We start from the raw sequence: 19,239 nt of genomic DNA on the forward strand, positions 1-19,239 counted from the left end.
GCAGTTCCTGCAGATCTCGCTGTTCCTGGGCCTCAGTCGTGGGGATAAGAGGGAGGACGTCGGGGGGACTCCTACACTACACTGGTAAAAAAAAAATCTGGGTACTGGCAAATCTTCAATCCCGATAGCTGTAATAAAGCACACAGGTTAGTGTCCCTCTCCATGCTTATTCGGTTTCCTGCAGCACTCTGAGGAAAATACAACCAGCTCCGAGAATAGTATCCAGGTGGCTTAGTGTCCAGTTGATTGGTCCCACCAACTCAAAAGGTAGAAGTAGTCCTTTCAGGGCTTCTCTGTCGAGATGAATTTAGCGAGTCGGACCTGCAGCAGGGCTTCACCGGGCAAACTAACGGTCCAGGAGTTGCAGCAGCTGTCCTCTTCAAGCTGGTCTTCGGTTCTTTCGTTCCAGTGGTCGACTCTGCTTTCCAAGCCAAGACTCGCCTTTTATTCAGTTCTCTCCCATTCATTCCAGCCTAGCCGTCACTCACGCAGCAGGGTGGCTGTCCTTGCCGGACAGTCAGCTAGCCAGTCAATCGCCACAGAGTGCATTTGGGTCTCCTAGGAGACTAAGTACAGGGAGTTTTGGGCACCTCCCTCACTACCTGCCCACCCAAGACACTCTGGTGCCAGAGGCGGTCTTCAGTCCTGAAGCCCGCCAAAGGCGAATGAACTAAGGAACCAAACCTGGTTTGGTGTGCAGAGCAAAACTCTAGAAGCACCTTTCCCAGGACCTGTTTTTACCGAGGGGGCTCAGACGCCATCTTGAAAAACATGGCTCCCGCGATTGAACGCTACCGGTGTTCGCGGTCGGGAAAAAACATGGTAATACGTTGTAAAACCGCTGCCACCAGCCATTTCGAGAGGAAAGGGTAGCATTTGACTGCTACATGAGTATCTAGACACAGTTGATACTAAGTAAACCCTCAAGCACTCTATTTCAACATAGGGTGTGCAACACATTTCAAAATATAGGAGAGAGTGGGAAAAAGGGTCACACTCTCCAGGTAAAAAAAGAAAGTCCTCAAAATCCAGCAAAGTTGCTGGGGGTCTCTAAGGTGAAGGGAATTAGCACATTTTTGAGAATTTGTTTGTTAGTTTAGTATTTATTATGCGCACCAGACCCTGGAGTATAAGGGCGCAAAAGGTAAGAAGATGTACAGCTTAGAGCACGGTTACAGGTTACAGCACGGTTAACAGGTTACAAAGGTCATTGGGTACAGGTGTGTAGTACATGTGACAGGTAACAGTCAAGTGGGAACAAGTTCATGCATTCATTTAACATTTGTTGTCGTCAACCAGTTGATCACATTTTGCCTGAATTTGGTAAAAGATTGTTCTAGCCTCACAGTGATGGGTAGGTCATTCCACAATTGAGCAGCTTTGACTGGGAAGCTAGCTCCACTTATGGTGGCAAGTTTAAATCGGGGTACTTGGAGGCGGTTGGTGTTGGCTAGTCTAGTTTGTCTTGTGGAATGTGTTCTGGTGCATCTGTCCTTTAAATATTGTGGGGCTTTATTATGAAGTGATTTATATGTGAGGGATGCGGTTTTGAGCCTGATTTTCTCGTGGGTGGAGAGCCATTTATGTTTCCTTCTTGTTTCCGAGATGTGTTCTCTCTTGGGAATGTTCAATGCAGCTCAGAGGGCATTGTTTTGCTGTATCTGAATTTTGTTAATGGTGGATTTGGTGCCTCCTATGTACAATGCGTTGCAGTAGTCTAATTTGGAGATGATTAGGGCTCTGGCTAATGTTAGACAACTGTGCTGAGATAAGAATTGTTTTCCTGCTCTAATTAGTTTACATGTGTAAACTGTTGATGAGGCTAGGGAGTTTACCTGTTTGGAGAATGATAAGGTGGAGTCAAGGTAAATACCTAACGTTTTTACTTCTTTGGCTACTTGTATGCAGTTTTCATCGATGATGAAGGAGGAGTAGTTTGTACTTAGTTTATTAATGAGGGAAGCGGTACCTAGGATGAGAAGCTCCGTTTTATCATCGTTCAGGCATAAGCCGTGGGTTGCCATCCATGCCTGAACGATGCTGTAAATTTTGTTCACTAGAGCTAAATCCTTTTCGTAATCCCCTGTGAGTGGGAGGAGGATCTGGGTATCATCAGGGTAGTTGGTGTACGTGATACCCAGATGGTCCAGGTAATCAAACAGGGGATTAGTGAAAATGTTATATAGCGTTGGTGAAACGCAAGATCCCTGTGGCACGCCGCAGGTGATGGGGTCTGCAGCTGCTGTAGGTGAAAAGACCCTCATGGTACGGTCACTAAGGAATGATTGGATCCACACTATAGCCTCAGTGAAGAAGTGTGCTGCTGTATCTAAGTGGTTACACAAGACTTTATGATCCACTAAGTCAAATGTGGCAGATAAGTCTAATAGCAGGAGAAGTGCTGGTTTTCCAGAATCTCGTACTTTGTCTATTTGGGCTTTTAGGTCAATTCAATGCAGTTTCTGTGCCATGCAGTGGAGTGGACGGAAGCCAGATTGGCGGGAGCCTAGTAGTTGGTTTTGTTCCAGGAGGTTCTGGATTTGGATATATGCCACCTTATCCAGAATCTTCAAGAGGAACGGTACGGTAGTTATCGGTCTAAAATTAGTTGGTATAGCCGGGTCTAAAGTTGCCTTTTTTAAGGGGAGTGAGCACCCAAGACTCTTTTAGGTTGCTCGGGATGGTGCCCGTGGTAAAGGAGGCATTAATCAACTTTGTGATGAACAGTGCTAGGTCTCGTGCAGCATCTTTGATGAGTTGTGCTGGGCAAAGGTCTCCTCTGCTCCCTAACACTGTGCATATAGTCCGACATCTCGTGTTAATCGCAGATTATTGCATCTTGTCTTTCGAGGATCGAAAGGGGACGTCGACATGGGTGTGCTTGTAACACAATTCCTGACGTGACATGTAGTGTACCCAAGATTCTTCACGCTTCGATGTCCCTCCGATTCAGTTTTTTCTGCTGTGAGGGAGCCTTATGACTAACGTGAGGGAGTACAGATAGAGAGAAAGTAGTACGATGTCTATGTTCCTTCTACTCTGAACGGGGAGTAAGGGTGGGCGCATGTGAACCTAAGCAGATACAATCATCAGAAGATATGCATTACTTACCGTAAAAGCATTTCTGATGGTTGTATCTGCTTAGATTCTTGTGTTTTGTAAAGGTGTGTACAGAACTCCAGGTTGCCGCTTTGCAAATAGATTCAAGGGGAACATTTGCAATGAATGCTTTGGAAGCCCCAGTGCCTCGAGTAGAATGTGCACAAGGCTTGAAGGGCAGCTCTGTCTTAGCAAGACTGTAGCAGAGTGTGAAGCATTTGTCAATCCACCTAGAGATAGTGGATTTGGAGACTGCGTCGTCTCCTCTTCCTGCCGCCACTGAAACGAAAAACTGATTTGTTTTTCTTAGTGGTCGAGTTCTTTCCATGTACAACATGACAGCTCTGCGTACATCCAGAGTGTGCAGGTTTCTTTCTCCCAGGCTTGAAGTATTTTGAAAGAACGTTGGTAGTTCTATAGATTGGTTCACATGGAACTTGGAAATTAATTTAGGCGCGAACATAGGGTGAGTGCGTAGAACCACCTTATCTTTGTGAACTGTTACCAAGGAATCTAGGATTGAGAACACTTGTAGTTCACTTACTCTCGTAATGGAGGTAATCGCTATTGAAAAAGCAGTCTTATAGGTGAGATCTTTAAGACTCGCTTTGTGCACGGGCTCGAAAGGAGCCCCCATAAGCCTAGCCAACACCACGTTTAGGTCCCCTCCGGGAGCCGGGTTAAAAATAGCAGGGTGAATTATTTTCACTCCCTTCATGAAAGCTTTAATAACTGGTATCTTCCACCATGACCCTTTCTGTTGTGATGTAGTGTAGGCTGAAAGCGCAGCCAAGTGAACCTTTAGAGAGTTAAAACCCAGGCCTGAGTCAAGTAGGTGAGTTAGGTACAAAACAATGTGTGTGGGAGAGCAGTTAATCGGGTTAATGCTCTTTGAGTTGCACTAGATGACCAACCGTTTCCATTTACTGGAATAGCAATATCTAGTGTTCGGTTTTCTTGCCTCCCTGAGAATGTCCATACATCTCTGAGGGAGCTGCAGGTGCCCAAACTCTATGACCTCAGGAGCCAGGCCGCTAAGTTCAATGTCTGCAGGCATGGGTGAAGCGTCTGCCCTCTGTCTTGCAACAACATGTTGTATGCGCAAGGCAGTTTGACTGGAGGAGATGGGGACATCTCCATCAGATGAGCGAACCAGGGTTGGCGGGCCCACATGGGGCCCCCCAGTATCATTGTGACTGGTTCCTGGTGCATATTGTGCACAATCTTGTTGAGAAGGGGAGTCAGGGTGGGGGGGGGGGGGGCACGTAAACACATTTCCTTGACCATGTTATCCAGAGTCTGTTCCCCTTGGAACGGTTCTGGGGGTACCTGCAGGCGTAATCTTGGCATTGAGCATTCTCCAGAGTTGCTAACAGATCCAACTCTGGGAAGCCCCATTCTGCGAAAACGTTGGAGACGATGTCTTTGTGTAATCGCCATTCATACTCTCTGGGTAACGGAAAGACTCTGCGGAGTACGTCTGCCAGAAGATTGAGTTCCCCTGGAACATGTTGCGTTTGAGATCCCACTTCCAAATGTTCAGTGACAGTTTGGACAGCCCTGGAGAATGAGTGCCCCCTTGTTTTTTCAGATAGTACATGGTGCTGTCTGTGAGGATGAGAATCGTCTTCCCCTGCAGTTGTGTCTGGAAAGCTTTTAGTGCTTTGAACACTGCCAACAGTTCCAACAGGTTTATGTGGTTGGATGCTATGTCTGACAACCAAACTCTGTTTGTTGAAGCAGGTGAGCTCTGTGGTGTCAGGCCAGCGGACAGTGATACGATCTAGTGTTTGTCTCTCCAGCCCTCGTACTCTCACTGCAGTGGTGGTCGAGGGAGAACCTCTTGAAAGGTAAATCATTTACCACCCCCGCAGTGGAAGCCCCTCTAACCACAGACCCGTCTCTTACAGGGTGGGGAGCTCACCTGCTTCAACAAACAGCGCACAGAAAGAGTAGTTTATCCCAGAGAAGGTATTTAAACCTTTGGGAAGTCTAAAAAGACATACCTGTGTTACTGCACTGAGGGTGCGGTGTAACACGCGTGAAAATATCCCTATGGGTTATCTTAAAACTCCATAATCAAAGAACACACAAGTAAAACGCACAGCAAAATACATGAGTGGGAAAAAAGGCCCACACTCTTTCCAGGTAAAAAAATCAAGTCCTCAAAACCCAGCAAAGTTGCTTGGGGTCTCTAAAATGGAGGGAATCAGCACATTTATGAGAATTCTCCCCAACAGCCTGCTTGAGAATATTTGTGATCCCTTGTTTGTTCTGAGTAACCTTTTCTTTGACACATCTCAGTGCTATTCTAAATGCCAACAGTAACATATCAATATGCGCAGTGTCCCAACAATTGATGTCACCCGAGGGTGTAGGAAGTGTGTGTGTGTGTGGCATCCCCAATGGGTGCTTGCTGATTTAGAAATTAAGAGTGTATTTTGAAGGTATTTGTGTGTTGCTATAAGATTGCTCCCTTCTAAAGAAAGCTATAATATATAGATAATTGTTTTATCAAGAAACCTTGAGTTTAAGAGTTTGCTTGAATAACTGTCAATGTGAATCTTTGTGTAACCACTCTACTGCTCACATTGACCCCTCTTGAGACAAGCCTGGATGCTTCACCGCACTACCAACCTGTGTAGTTCAGACTTATACCAAAAGTTGGGTCATAATGCCAGGAGGCTGAGATTGCTTTAGTACACCGTAAGTGTCCTACCACAATTCTGTACACAACACTGTTGGCACAGCGGTGAGGATAGATTGTGGAGTTGTTACATTGAGTATTTGCTTTGCTTTTAGTTCAATATAAAACCTTCACAAGGCTAAGCTCCAATAGAACAGCAATTGTAACATGCCAAATATGGTTAACTTCAGCCAGGAAACCCTGATCATTTTAACAGTAGATCTAAAAGAAATGTGTAAAGTCAGTAATCTCCCTGCTAAAGGAAAGAAAAATGAACGGATTACAAGATTGCTGAATCATCAAAGTCTGGGTAGTAGGCCTGTCACACCTACTAACCCAGGAAATGTGGAAACTGAAAATGAGGATGTTAATTCAGAGTTAATTCAGAGTCTAACTCTAATGTCTTAGAAGAGTCAGGAGTCTCAGGAAGAGACCCCCTATTTACATCAACAGGCCCTTTTGCTTCAACCTGTATCCACTGGGACCCCACAAGGTCCATCACAGAGCCTAGAATTTGTGTCTCTTGAAAAAATGAGACTTAAATTAGAGTTCAAAAGATTGCAAATTCAAGCTGAAACCAAACATCAGGACATCAAGCTCAGGGAACTAGAAATGCAACATGCTCTTGAAATGAGGAAACTGTCTCTTGAAAACATTTCTATCCCAGAGTCTTCTAGGTCCAAAGAAGCCTTCGCCTGCCCAAAGAAGCAGTGAGTCTGTATGATGTGAAACTTGATATTTTGGATTGGTTGGGTGCTTTTGAATATAATCATGGGATTCAGGATCTCACAGGGAATGAGTCGATTCCTTGGCTTTTGTCTAGGCTACCCCAGGTTGCAACTGATGCTGTAATGGAGGTGGGGGAACTTGAAAGACTAGAGTATGAGAATGTGAAGCTAGCTTTGATAGCTAGATTTGGGAAAACTCCTTCCCAGTACCTTAAGAGCTTTAGGACCATCAACAAGACTGATGGTACCCCTTGGGCTACCTGGGTGTGTTAATGTTTGAAAAACCTAGATGGTTGGGTTAAGGGTTACAGAGTTTATTTTTATTTATTTATTGCATTTGGTTACACGCCCAGGTTACAGACAGCTTTATAAGGCATACATTCAATGAACCATTATGGCTCAGTTACATTAACAGGTCATAGAAAATTTAGAATATATGAAAATGAAAACAGTAATTTACAATGCAGCGAGGTATGACAATGCATTACTTACCGTAAAAGCATTTCTGATGGTTGTATCTGCTTAGAGTTACATGCTGTGCATAGGTCCGACATCCAGTGGTCACTGCAGAGTATTGCATTTTGTTTTTCGTAGTCGAAAAGGGGACGTCGACAAGGCGTGTCTGAAACACTATCCCTATAGTGACGTGCGTTGTACCCACAATCCCTCACGCGTCGAGGTCCCTCTGTTTGTATTTTTTCTGCCCTGAGGGAGCCTTCTAGACGTGAGTACAGAAAAGAGAGATATAAAAGGAAGTCTATGTTCCTTCCATCCGAGCGGGGAGGAAGGGTGGGCGCATGTGAATCTAAGCAGATACAACCATCAGAAATGCTTTTACGGTAAGTAATGCATTGTCTTCTGATGTTTGTTAATCTGCTTAGAATCACATGCTGTGCATAGACTAGCGAGCAGTACCCGGAGTTGGCGGTGGGTTATGAGAAGGAACAGTAGAGAAAAGATGTCTTAATACTGCCTGTCCCACCTGGGAGTCAGATCTCGAGTGTGCATCTAGACAGTAGTGTTTTGTAAAGGTGTGCACAGAACTCCAGGTAGCCGCTTTGCAGATGGACTCAAGGGGAACATTTGCAATGAATGCTATGGATGCCCCCGTGCCTCGAGTAGTGTGCTCTTGGCTTAAAGGGCAGTTCTCTCTTAGCAAGAGTATAGCAGAGAGTGATGCATTGAACAATCCATCTAGAAATAGTGGACTTTGAAACTGCATCCCCTTCTCTTCCTGCTGCCACCGAGACGAAGAACTGATTAGTCTTCCTCAGTGGTCTGGTTCTTTCCATGTAGAACATGACCGCTCTGCGCACATCCAGTGTGTGCAGACTTTTTTCTCCCAAGTTGGAAGGATTTTGAAAGAACGTTGGTAGTTCTATAGACTGGTTTACGTGGAATTTCGAACTGAATTTCGGTGCAAACCTTGGGTGCGTGCGTAGAACCACCTTATCTCTGTGAACTGTAACGAAGGGGTCTAGAACAGAAAGAGCCTGTAGTTCACTTACTCTCCTGATGGAGGTGATAGCTATTAGAAAAGCAGTCTTAAGAGTGAGGTCCTTAAGAGATGCTTTGTGCATGGGTTCAAATGGTGAGCTCATGAGTCTGGTAAGTACCACGTTAAGGTCCCATCCGGGAGCTGGGTCAGCTATCGGGGGGGTGTATTCTCTTTACTCCCTCCATGAAGGCCTTTATAACAGGGATCTTCCACCACGACACTTTGAGTTGGGAAGTGGTGTATGCAGAAAGTGCCGCTAGGTGGACTTTAATGGAATTGAACACTAGACCTGAATCCAATAAATGGGTCAGGTATAGAACAATATGTGTGGGAGAGCAGTCAATCGGGTTGATGCTCTTTCCTCTGCACCAGATGACAAATCTCTTCCACTTGTTAGAATAGCAGTGGCGAGTGTTAGGTTTTCTGGCTTCCCTGAGGATGTCCATGCATCTCTGCGGGAGCTGTAGATGTCCAAATTCTATGATCTCAGGAGCCAGGCTGCTAAATTCATGTTCTGGGGGCATGGATGCAGAGTCCTGCCCTTGTCTTGTGACAGCATGTTGTACGGGCAGGGGAGTTTCACTGGGGGAGATAGAGACATCTCCATCAAGTGAGCGAACCATGGCTGTCGGGCCCACATTGGGGCCACCAGTATCATGGTCACTTGTTCCTGGTGCATCTTGTGCACAACCTTGTTGAGAAGGGGAGTCGGGGGGGAAAAGCGTAAACAAATTTCCCTGACCATTGAATCGACAGACCGTTCCCCTTGGATTGGTTCTGGGGGTACCTGGAGGCGTAACTTTGGCATTGTGAGTTCTCCAGGGTTGCAAACAGGTCTATTTCTGGGAATCCCCATTGCGTGAAGACGTCGAAGACGATGTCTTCGTGCAGTCGCCATTCGTACTCTTCGGGCAGGGGGAAATCTCTGCTGAGTTTGTCTGCCAGCAGATTGAGTTCCCCTGGTACATGTTGTGACAGTAGGAACATGTTTTGTTTGAGAGCCCACTTCCAAATATTTTGGGCCAGTTTGGACAGTCCTGGAGAATGGGTGCCCCCCTGCTTGTTGATGTAGTACATGGCTGTGGTGCTGTCTGTAAGGACCATCACTGTTTTGCCTTTTAGGTGTTCCTGGAAGGCTTTTAGCGCCTTGAACACAGCTAGTAGCTCCAGTAGATTTATGTGTTTGGATGCTACGTTCGGAGTCCACACTCCGTGAGCAGTCTGATGGGATAGGTGAGCCCCCCCCCCCCATCCTGTGAGGGATGCGTCTCTGGTTAGAGTGGCTTCCGCTGCGGGTGTGGAAAAGGGTTTCCCTCTTACCAGGTTTTCCTTTGTCCACCACCGTAGCGAGAGAACCAAGGCCTGCGAGACCACCACTAGATCGTCCCATAGTCCGCTGGCCTGACACCACAGGCGCGCGTGAGGTACCAAATAAATACACGACGCCATCATTTCTAGCAAGCGCATTGCTTTGCGTACCGTCACCTCTCGACCGGCCACATATTGAGGGATCTGAAACAGCATGTTTTGGACCCTCTCGTTGGAGGGGAAGACGAGGCTGTCCTTTGTTTGAATTAGAGCCCCTAAGAATTGTTTGATCTGGCTGGGGTCTAGGCTGGACTTCTTTTCGTTGATGGAGAAGCCCAGCTGGAACAAAAGGTCTACAGTCTTTTGGGTATTGGAGAAGCATGTTTCGTAAAAATCCCCTGTTATGAGCCAGTCGTCGAGGTAAGGGTAAACTGGGATGGACAACCTGCGCAGGTGGGCCGCTGCCACTGCCAGTACCTTCGTGAATACCCTTGGTGAAGATGCTATGCCGAAGGGTAGCACTCTGAACTGGTAGTGTTTGCCCTATCATGAACCTGAGGTATTTTCTGTGCGCTGGCAACATTAAAACATGAAAGTATGCATCTTTCATGTCTAGTGTTGTCATGTAATCGCCTTGTGATAGCAGGTTGATCACTTCCTGTAAGGTCACCATACGAAACTTCTGGAGTTTGACAAACTTGTTCGCTGGGCGCAGATCTAATACAGGGCGCATGGTTAGATCCTTTTTGGATACAAGGAAGTACACTGAATAAATACCTTCCGTTACCTGAGATAGAGGCACGACTTCTATGGCTCCTTTTTCCAGCAGTTGGTCTACTTCTTGGAGAAGGATGGCAAGGTGTTCTGGTGTCATGCGTCGTCCCCTCGGGGGTCTGTATGTTGGGGAACCGTTGAATTAGATGCAGTATCCGTGGGCTACGGTGGAAAGTACCCTGCGGTCTGATGTTATTCCCTCCCATGCTGGAAGAAAGGATGTTAGCCGGCCCCCAACCGGTGTTGCATGGGAGGGGACGCAAATCTTCGCGTCACTTGGTGTTGTTGGGGGCTTGGGAGCCTCTGGGGGTGGAGCCCCGACCTCTCCCTTTGCCACGGCGCTGGCCTCTTTGTCTGTACTGCCCACTATTGGTCTAGTAATTGGTGGCAGGGTACTGTTGCTGCTGATTCTGTTGTTGGCGTTGGCCACGAAAAAAGCGTTTGTTGCCATAGCCGCGTCTGGTAGTGGGCTTAGAGATCTGGTCAAGAGTTTTGATAGTATCAAACTCTTTTTTAGCCATCTCCAGAGCCTCATCCAGCGCTTTCCCGAAGAGGTTTGAGTCTTCAATAGGTTTATTTATTAAAGACGCCTGTGTCTCCGGTTTGAAACCTGAGTTACGCAGCCATACATGGCGTTTTAGGAGTATTCCCTGAACCAGGGAACGTCCCGCTGTCTCTGCAGCATCCAGAGAGTTCTTCACAATGCTCTGGTTGACCTGGGTTCCCTCGCCAATAGTTGATAGCAGGCGTGTCCGTAGCGGTTCCGGCGCTTCTTCGGCGTCTTTGCGCAGTTTGGCCCACTGCGCGTCCGCGTAGCTAGCTAGCAAGGAATTGTTGTTCGCAATTCTTGCAGAAAAGGCAGCCGAGGATGTGACTCTCTTTCCAAGGGCATATAATCTCTTGCCCTCCTTGTCAGGTGGTGCCTCGCTGGTGGACAGCGGCACCCCTGCCCTCTTCCTTGTATTAGTTACTACAAGGGAGTCAGGAATAGCATGTGCCCTGATGTACAGCGGGTCTGAGGATGAAGGAGTGAAAAGTTTTTCAATTCTTGGATTAACTCCTCTGATTAGTGCGGGCGTGGATAGCGAAGGGATGATTCTTCTCTTCACTGAAGCGAGGAGGGGAATGGTCTGGCTGACCGGGGGTTTCTCATTAATTACTCTTTCCACAAGGTCTATTTCAGGAGAGACCTCCCCAGTGTCCAGTTCGAAATGTGCTGCTGCCCTGCGCAACAGGGCATTGAATGTGGGCTGATCGTCTATGGGAGACGTGTTCCTAACAGGTGAATTGTCAGGAGGATTTAGGTTCAGGACATCAGTGTCCGAATATACTGATGGGAACTGCCAGGGATGTGAAGGCCCTTCTTCTGGATTTTCTCCGAAGCCTTCTCCTACCATGTCTGGGTTGTCTTCCAGACCTTCCTCCTGGTTCTGTCCCTCTTCATCGTCCACAAATTCATCCTCCTCCTCCAAGTATTGCTCCTCACCAGTGAGGTCATACACATTATGGAAATCTGAGGCTGTGTCCTGCAGGGAGGGGTTGAATAGTCTCGGATATTTAGCCCTGGGGTCCTCCTGAGGCCCTTCTCTTGTTCTCTTGGGAGTGGGAGGGTTCTGGGTCTCCATAAACCTCTCCATCCTCTCCATGCAGAGATGGAGCCTTTCAATGGTCTCATGGGGTACCCCTGAGCAGTCTAGCGGGGGAAAATTAGTGTCTTCCGTCTGAAAACGGCTCGACCTCTCCCATAACGTCGAGGAAAGTTTCCCGTCGCCGTCAGAAAAGCCTTCCGGTGTGCTGGGAGTCCCCCCGACTGAAGGGGGTAGTCCCTGTCTTCCTTCGGGCCTTTTCGGCGTGTCTTTCCACCTTTGCGTAGCGCTCGACGTGTCTTTCGGCGTACGCTTCTGGGAGTCGGCTACAACGATCCTCGCCAAGCTCTCTACGACTAGTTTGTCAGAGGAGGGCTGTGGTTTTGACGTTACTTTGTCAGAGGAGGGCTGTGGTTTCGACGTTACGGGTGTCGATCGTTCTACGGCGGCGTGCGCTCTCTGCTGGTGCGCGCCGGGCGATGGTTTGGGGCGGCGCCCTTATTTGCCGAAAGCCCAGTCGCTGGTCGCGGCTGCCGTTGCGAGAGGGCTTCGAACCTGAACAGTCCGAGGAGGCTGCCGGTGGAACCTGCGTCTCCTTGGGCGCTGATGCTTTCTTCGTCTTCGACGAAGAAGAGCCGTGGGTTGTGTGCTTATGGGAGGTATCGTGTGTGTTGGTGTCGCCGGGGTGTTCATCCCCATAAGCAGGGCGTGAGCCGAGCCCGTCGGGGCCGGGGACAGACGACGAAGAGCGCGAGCGCTCTTTAGAGGGGTCTACGACTTCCGCAGCGGAGGTCGTGTTATCACATTCCTCGTCACTGTTGGTGGTAGCGGCGGCAGGTGAGGAATCGGCCTTCGACATGGCGTAGGCCGCCCACCTCTTGACCCTACGGTCTTTTAGAGTCTTTGGCTTAAAAAGCCGACAAGCCGTGCAACCCTCCTCCTCGTGATCGAGGGGGCAAGCAGCGGTTACACCGTGAATGCTTGTCCTTCCAGGTGAACTTGCCCTTGCAACGCGGGCAAAACCTAAAGGGTGTCCTCTCCATAGCTGAGGCAGTAAATCGTGATAACGACCCCAAGGGAAAGGAAGGGGAAAGGGAAAGGCATTCTCAGAAAGGAAACAAGAGATGTCCTACGACCCCACTCTGCCTACTGTATTTGGCCTGCGAGGCCAGGCCACGTGTTCGGCAGCGCCGAAGGATCTCCTCCGCTCGTCCCCTCCGTCGAAGATCTTGCTCGGCAGAGAAAAAGCTTCACAACTGCGTCGAGGGATGGATCTATGTGTTATATATTAATAAGAAAACGACCAAAGGTCGAGGAGATGAAATCTGCAATGTCTCTCGAGGAGCTCCGCGTAAAGGCGACCAGTAGCTGGGCGGAAAAAAACAATCTGAGGGACCTCGACGCGTGAGGGATTGTGGGTACAACGCACGTCACTATAGGGATAGTGTTTCAGACACGCCTTGTCGACGTCCCCTTTTCGACTATCAAAAACAAAATGCAATACTCCGCAGTGACCACTGGATGTCGGACCTATGCACAGCATGTGATTCTAAGCAGATTAACAAACATCAGAAATACAAGTACAGAGCTATGTACATATAATGTGATGGCGGTTGTTATTGGTAAAGGTTAAAAAGCCAGGTTTTTAACAGTTTTTTGAAGCCTGTGAATGTTTCCTCATTTTTGATGGTGAGCGGTAGGGTGTTCGTGTTTCGGGGCTAGGTATTGGAAGCTGCTGCCCCCTGCTCTAGTGTTTTTGTAACGGGGTATTGCTAAGAGTGAATGGTTGTTGGATCTTAGGGATCTGGTGATTTCTTTTTTGGCAATAGCATGGTTTAAGTAGATGGGAGCATTTTTATGGAGGCATTTGAAGGCGATACACAAGGCTTTGAAGATGACTATCTTTGATGGGTAGCCAGTGGTGCTCTCTTCTGGTTTTGGAGATGTGGTCAGATTTTCTTATTCCGAGGGCGGCTCGAAAGGTTTTGTTTTGTATAAGTTGTAATTTGTTGAGGTTTGAGTTGGAGGTGCCGAGTAATAAATATGTTGTAATAGTCAAGCCTTGATAAGATCAAGGCCCTGGCTAGTGCGATGCAGTTGGTGGGGGTCAAGAATTGGCGACTGAGCGCAATAAGTTTAAAGTGAATTCTTTTGAAGGAATGAGATCTATTTTTGTTGGAATTTATTTTTTATGCCTGCTCTCCTGAGCTGAGACAACACTTGGTTGACTCTAAAGAGATTGATCCAAGAAGTTAGCAAAGGCTGCTGACATGTGGGTTGCCAACAGGGCCACTCACAAGGATTCTGGGGCCACTCACAAGAAGGATAGGGGAAGCAGCACAAGAAAGGTGCCAAGAGAATTCTAAAACCTCCCATCCAAAAGAGGGCCACAAAAAGAAGAATGGTAAGCCATTTGGGAAACAAGGTCAGTCTAGTGAAACCTCTGGTGCTAAACCAGAGGGAGGTCAGCAGAAGACCCCCATTTGTCAAAACTTTTGGAAAATGTTATGCTTGTGTGTCAACTGACCATGTGAACATGGATCCCAGATGCAAGGGTAACCTTCAGGGGTCCACACTGCCTCCTTAGCCTTCATCCCTGAGGGAGAAGTACATCTGGCAAGTGGAAAATCATCTACTGGCTGAGGACCCCATTGGAGTCTCTGCCTGTGTTTTAGTATCCCTGGGTCTGTGGGAACAGCAGAACTTAGATGTGTTTAACTCCATTCCAGATCATACCAAAGAACTTTACACAAGGACTGTGTACTTGTGAATGGTTAGGAATCACCTGGCATTAGACACACTGGGGCAAGCATTACAGTGGTGGATGAAACCTTTTTCAAACCCAAGGATGTTCCTAAGGCACCCAAAGGCCCCACTAAACTTGCTGGAGGCCCCATCCAGATGCTTCCAATACTACCAGCTCTCATCAAATGCAACAATATGACAGAATACCTATCATTGTACAACATGAGGTGCCTGGGAGAGTCCTGTTGGGGAACGATCTTGGATTGTATCAAGCACCCCCAGGCCTCCCAGTAAAAGGTAGCAGGAGCAGACTAGGAAGGCCATAGAGCTCACTTTGAATGACTCAATTGGAAGTTATAGAGAAGCCTATAACTCCCAGTCCACAGGAGGAACAACCTTCTGGTTCCAGGAAGAAAGAGACAAAGGGGAAATCCAAGGTCTCGGGACAGAAGAAAAGTAGCACTCCTGAGCACAATACCAGGACATCCCTGGGAGGACAGTCCCAAGTCACACCAGTGACTCCTACACCAGCTGAGGTGGAGTGTGAGGTTCAACCAGAAGATGGTGAATTAGCTACTGATGACTCAGAGCTGAAAGAAGCCCTTCCCCCTGTTGGAGATTTGGATCCTAAAAGACAATCCTGAGCTGTAGCCTTTGCTTGCAAAAGGTGGCCCCTGTAGGACAGACTTCAGCAGAGGTCAAAGAGAGTGTCCTACCCTTGAAGAACTTTGCCAACAGGCAGCTTCTTAGCTGGAAGGGCAATACCCAGGGAAGCACAGGCTGTACTGGGAGAATGGCCTCCTCTACAGCGGGCCTATAGAGTCTACCCTAGGGGACTACAGAAGACTTATAGTGCCTCAGGAAGTGAGACCCCAGTTTCTACAGATCGCCCACGAGATTCCTTTGGCTGGCCACTTAAGTTTTAAGAAGACCAAGGAAAGGGGAAGACCAAGGAAAGGATTTCTCTATATTTCAACTGGCCTAAGACGGGGTCTGATGTAAATAAGTACTGTAAAAGCTGTGACACTTGGCTCCACTCCTGCCAGAATTCTGACAAGAATGTGGCACCTTTGGTGCCTCTCCAAGTGGTGGGAGTCCCTTCTGAGAGTGTAGGGATTGACATTGTTGGTACCTTAGACCATCCCACATCTTCAGACAACCGATTTATATTGGTTGTGGTGGACCATGCCACCAGGTATATTAAAGCCACACCTATGAGGACTGTTACTGCTCAGGCAGTGGCTAAGGCCCTCCTTGGTATTTCTACCAGGGTTGGGTTTCCTTACAAGGTTATCTCAGACAAGGGGACACATTTGATGTCCCACTACATGCAAGCCATGTGGAAAAACTGGAGTGACCTACAAGTTCTCAGCAGCCTACCATCCCCAAACCAATGGGTTGGTGGAGCGGTTTAACAGAACTATGAAGAACATGATAGGTGCCTTAGAAGAACCACTTAGAAGAAAGTGGGACCATATACTGCCATTCTCTTTGCTTATAGAGAAACCCCCCAGGAAGGGGTTGGCTTCAGCCCCTTTTGAGCTCCTCTATGGTCATCTGGTTAGAGGTCTATTGGTCCCAATCAAGGAAGGGTTGGAGAGTACTCCCTCCCTGAAACCAGTGAGAGTCACTGACTACGTGTTAGGTCTCCGAAGGAGAATGACTTGCATGATGACAGAAGCTTCTGATAAGCAGGTCAGGCTTTGGTGAAACATGGCATGACCAGAAGGCCAACATGGTTGACTATACTCAAGACCAGTTAGTTCTAGTTAAGGTACATAAAAGGCAGAGGGCCTCACAGGACAAGTGGATTGGACCCTTCAAGTTTGAAGCAATTATTTGGTGGACCTAGGCAATCCCAAGGAGGGCCCCCAGGGTCTTCCACACCAACCGCTCAAAGGCCTATGTCTCTAGACCAGAACTGGGAGCTTTGCTTCTAGCCTCTGCTCAGGAGGAAGACAGTGAACCTCTACCTGACCTCCTCAGGGGACAACCTTTAGATGGAAAGATAGGAGTTAACCTCTCTTCTGATCGGACTATGGAACAACAGGAGCACAAAATCATGTTAAATCAGTTTGCCCCTCTGTTTTCACCATCACCAGGCTTGACCCCTTGCGGCCAGCACGATATACTCACTGGTGACTGTCTCCCGGTCAAAAGCAGGGGTTACAGAATGTCACACCATGTAAGAACCCACATAATGGAAGAGGTCACCAAGATGCTTAATCTTGGGGTTACTGAGCCATCTACAAGTTCATGGTCTACTCCTATTGTACAAGTGCCAAAGGCACGATCCAAAGAGACGAGATTCTGTGTGGACTATAGAGCTCTTAATGCAGTCACCACGACTGAGGCCCATCCTTTACCTAGGACAGATGAGCTAGTGGACAAACTTGATTCAGCCAAGTTCCTCAGTACATTTAACCTAACCTGAGGCTATTGGCAAATAGCTGACCATGTCAAGGAGAAAACTGCATTTTCAACCCCAGGAGGCCTCTACCAGTTGAAGGTTATGCCTTTTAGATTAAAAAAATGCACCTGCTACATTCCAAAGGATGGTAAATCATGTTCTGAATGGTATGGAGGACTTCTGCATGGCATACTTGGATGACATTGCAGTGTTCAGCCCTACTTGGAAAGAACATATTGACCACCTAAGGATATGTTTGCAGGCTCTTGAGCAGGCCAATCTGACCATAAAAGCAAGTAAATGTCAAATTGGTCCGAGTAAAGGGGTCTACCTTGGACATGAGGTAGGAGGAGGTGAAATAAGGCCATTGCCTAGCAAAGTACAAGCTGCATAAGACTGGGCCACTCCTACTACTCAAACCCAGGCAAGAGCCTTCTTAGGTCTCACAGGGTACTATAGGAACTTCTTAGAGAACTATCGGACTATAGCTTTTCCCTTAAATGTGATCACCTCACCCAAATTCCCCAAGGTGGTCCGGTGGAATGAGACTTAAGAAAGCCCTTTGTCAAGCTCCAGTCTTGAGAGCTCTGGACTACAACCAATCATTTATTGTACAAACTGACGCTTCCAATACAAGTATAGGTGCAGTCTGAATCAGCTGGATGAGAAAGGCAGGGAACATCCAATCTGCTTCATCAGTAGGAATCTGAAGGACCCTGAAACAAGGTGGGCAACCATAGAACGTGAATGTTTTGCCATTGTGTGGTCTTTGAAGAAGTTTAGATCATACATGTATGGATCTACTTTTGTAATTCAAACAGACTACAAACCCTTGAGATGGTTAATGCAGATGAAGGGGGAAAATCCTAAATTGTTAAGATGGGCTATCAGCCTACAGGTGTTTGATTTTACCATAGAACACAGGTCAGGGTGTAATCACCAAAATGCTGTTGGTCTCTCCAGAAAGTATGACTGACTGCAGTAAGGAGATTCATCCAGGGGTGGATTAAATCTTCCTGTCTCTTAGTCTGGGGAGGACAAGTGTTAGGGAGAATTCTCAGAAATGTGCTAATCCAGCTCTTTTGCTGGACTCTAGGACTTTTTCATTTTTACCGGGAGAGTGAGACTCTCTTTCCCACTCTCTCGTGTATTTTTATGTGATTTGAACACTTTCTTTTCGTTTTTGGAGTCTGACAAACTCCATAGGAATCTTTTTACCTTGTAGCACACAGCACATTCAGTGCAGTGGCACAGGGAAGTCTTTCAGATTTCCCCAAAGGTTTAAATACCTTCTCTTGGATAAACTACTGTTTCCAAGAGCAGTAAAGTGAAATTGACTTTACTTACCTTTGTAACTTTCTAGACCAAGCGCACGCTATCTTACAATAGGGTACTGGAGGGGTTACTTAGTATTCCTCTGTCTAGCTTCTCATGTAACAATTTTATTTGACCCTTTCTGTGATTAATAGCTGGTGGCAGTGGTTTACTTTTTACTACCGTTGTGGGTAGTTACCGTGGGCTACTTTAGCAGCTGCAGTAAAGCAACCTTGGGTGCCATTTTTGTCAAAATGTCCCCGGTCGTCTATTTTTGCCATTTCTCTGTGGAAAGGTACTTCTTGAGATTTTCTCTGCGCACCAAACCAGGTTTGGTCCCTTTGTTCGGTTTATCTTTGGCAGGATTCACGAGTGAAGCCCGCCTCTGGCTCCAATATGATAGGGGCAGGAAGTGAGGGAGGTGCCCGAAACTCCGTGCTTAACCCCCTTGGTTATAGGAATGCACCCAAAGGTGATTGGCCGGCTGGCTCTCCGGCAAGGACAGACACCCTGCAGTTTGACTGGCAGCTAGGCTGGAATGAATGGGAGAAACCTGCATAAAAGGTGAGGCTATTTGTCTTGGAAGGCAGAGTCGACCACTGGACGAAGGAATCTGAATAAGAACTTGGAAGAGACGCCTGCTGCAACTCCTGGAACGTTGGTTTGCCCGGTGAAGACCTGCTGCTGTGCTGAAGTTCCGAATTCATCTCGACTAGAGAAGCCCTGCAAGGACGACTTCTCTCCTTGAGTTGGTGGGACCAATCAACTCCAAAGTGAACTCGTCTGGACATCCTCTCGGAGCTGGCTGTACTTCCTTGCTGCTGCAGGAACCGAAGTGCCAGGGAGAGGAACACCAGATTCGGAGTGCATCACTTTTAAGCTGGCCAAGAGTTCCATGAAGATTCTCTGGACTCCCAGGAAGCAGGACTGACCGAGCCTGAGCCACCTCAACAGAGTGCTATACCCCAGATGCAAGGAAAGCCCATCTCGACAGCCAGGAACCACGGTAGTGCTATTTGCAGTAAACTCGAGAAGCTGAAACACCGAAGTGCCACTTGTTTGAAGATTGTTGGTTGGTGTCGGTGACCGTC

The 19,239-nt window shown here is 47.5% G+C and overlaps 1 protein-coding gene across 3 annotated transcripts in view; it reads right to left on the reverse strand.

Moving 5' to 3' along the window:
- SF3B3 (splicing factor 3b subunit 3) overlaps positions 1 to 19,239 on the reverse strand; it is a 702,426-nt gene that overhangs the window by 5,210 nt on the left and 677,977 nt on the right. The window lies entirely within an intron of this gene.

This window comes from Ambystoma mexicanum, chromosome 1p, assembly GCF_040938575.1.
Source record: "Ambystoma mexicanum isolate Mex_15411 chromosome 1p, UKY_AmexF1_1, whole genome shotgun sequence".
In the NCBI taxonomy this organism is placed as follows: Eukaryota; Metazoa; Chordata; class Amphibia; order Caudata; family Ambystomatidae; genus Ambystoma; species Ambystoma mexicanum.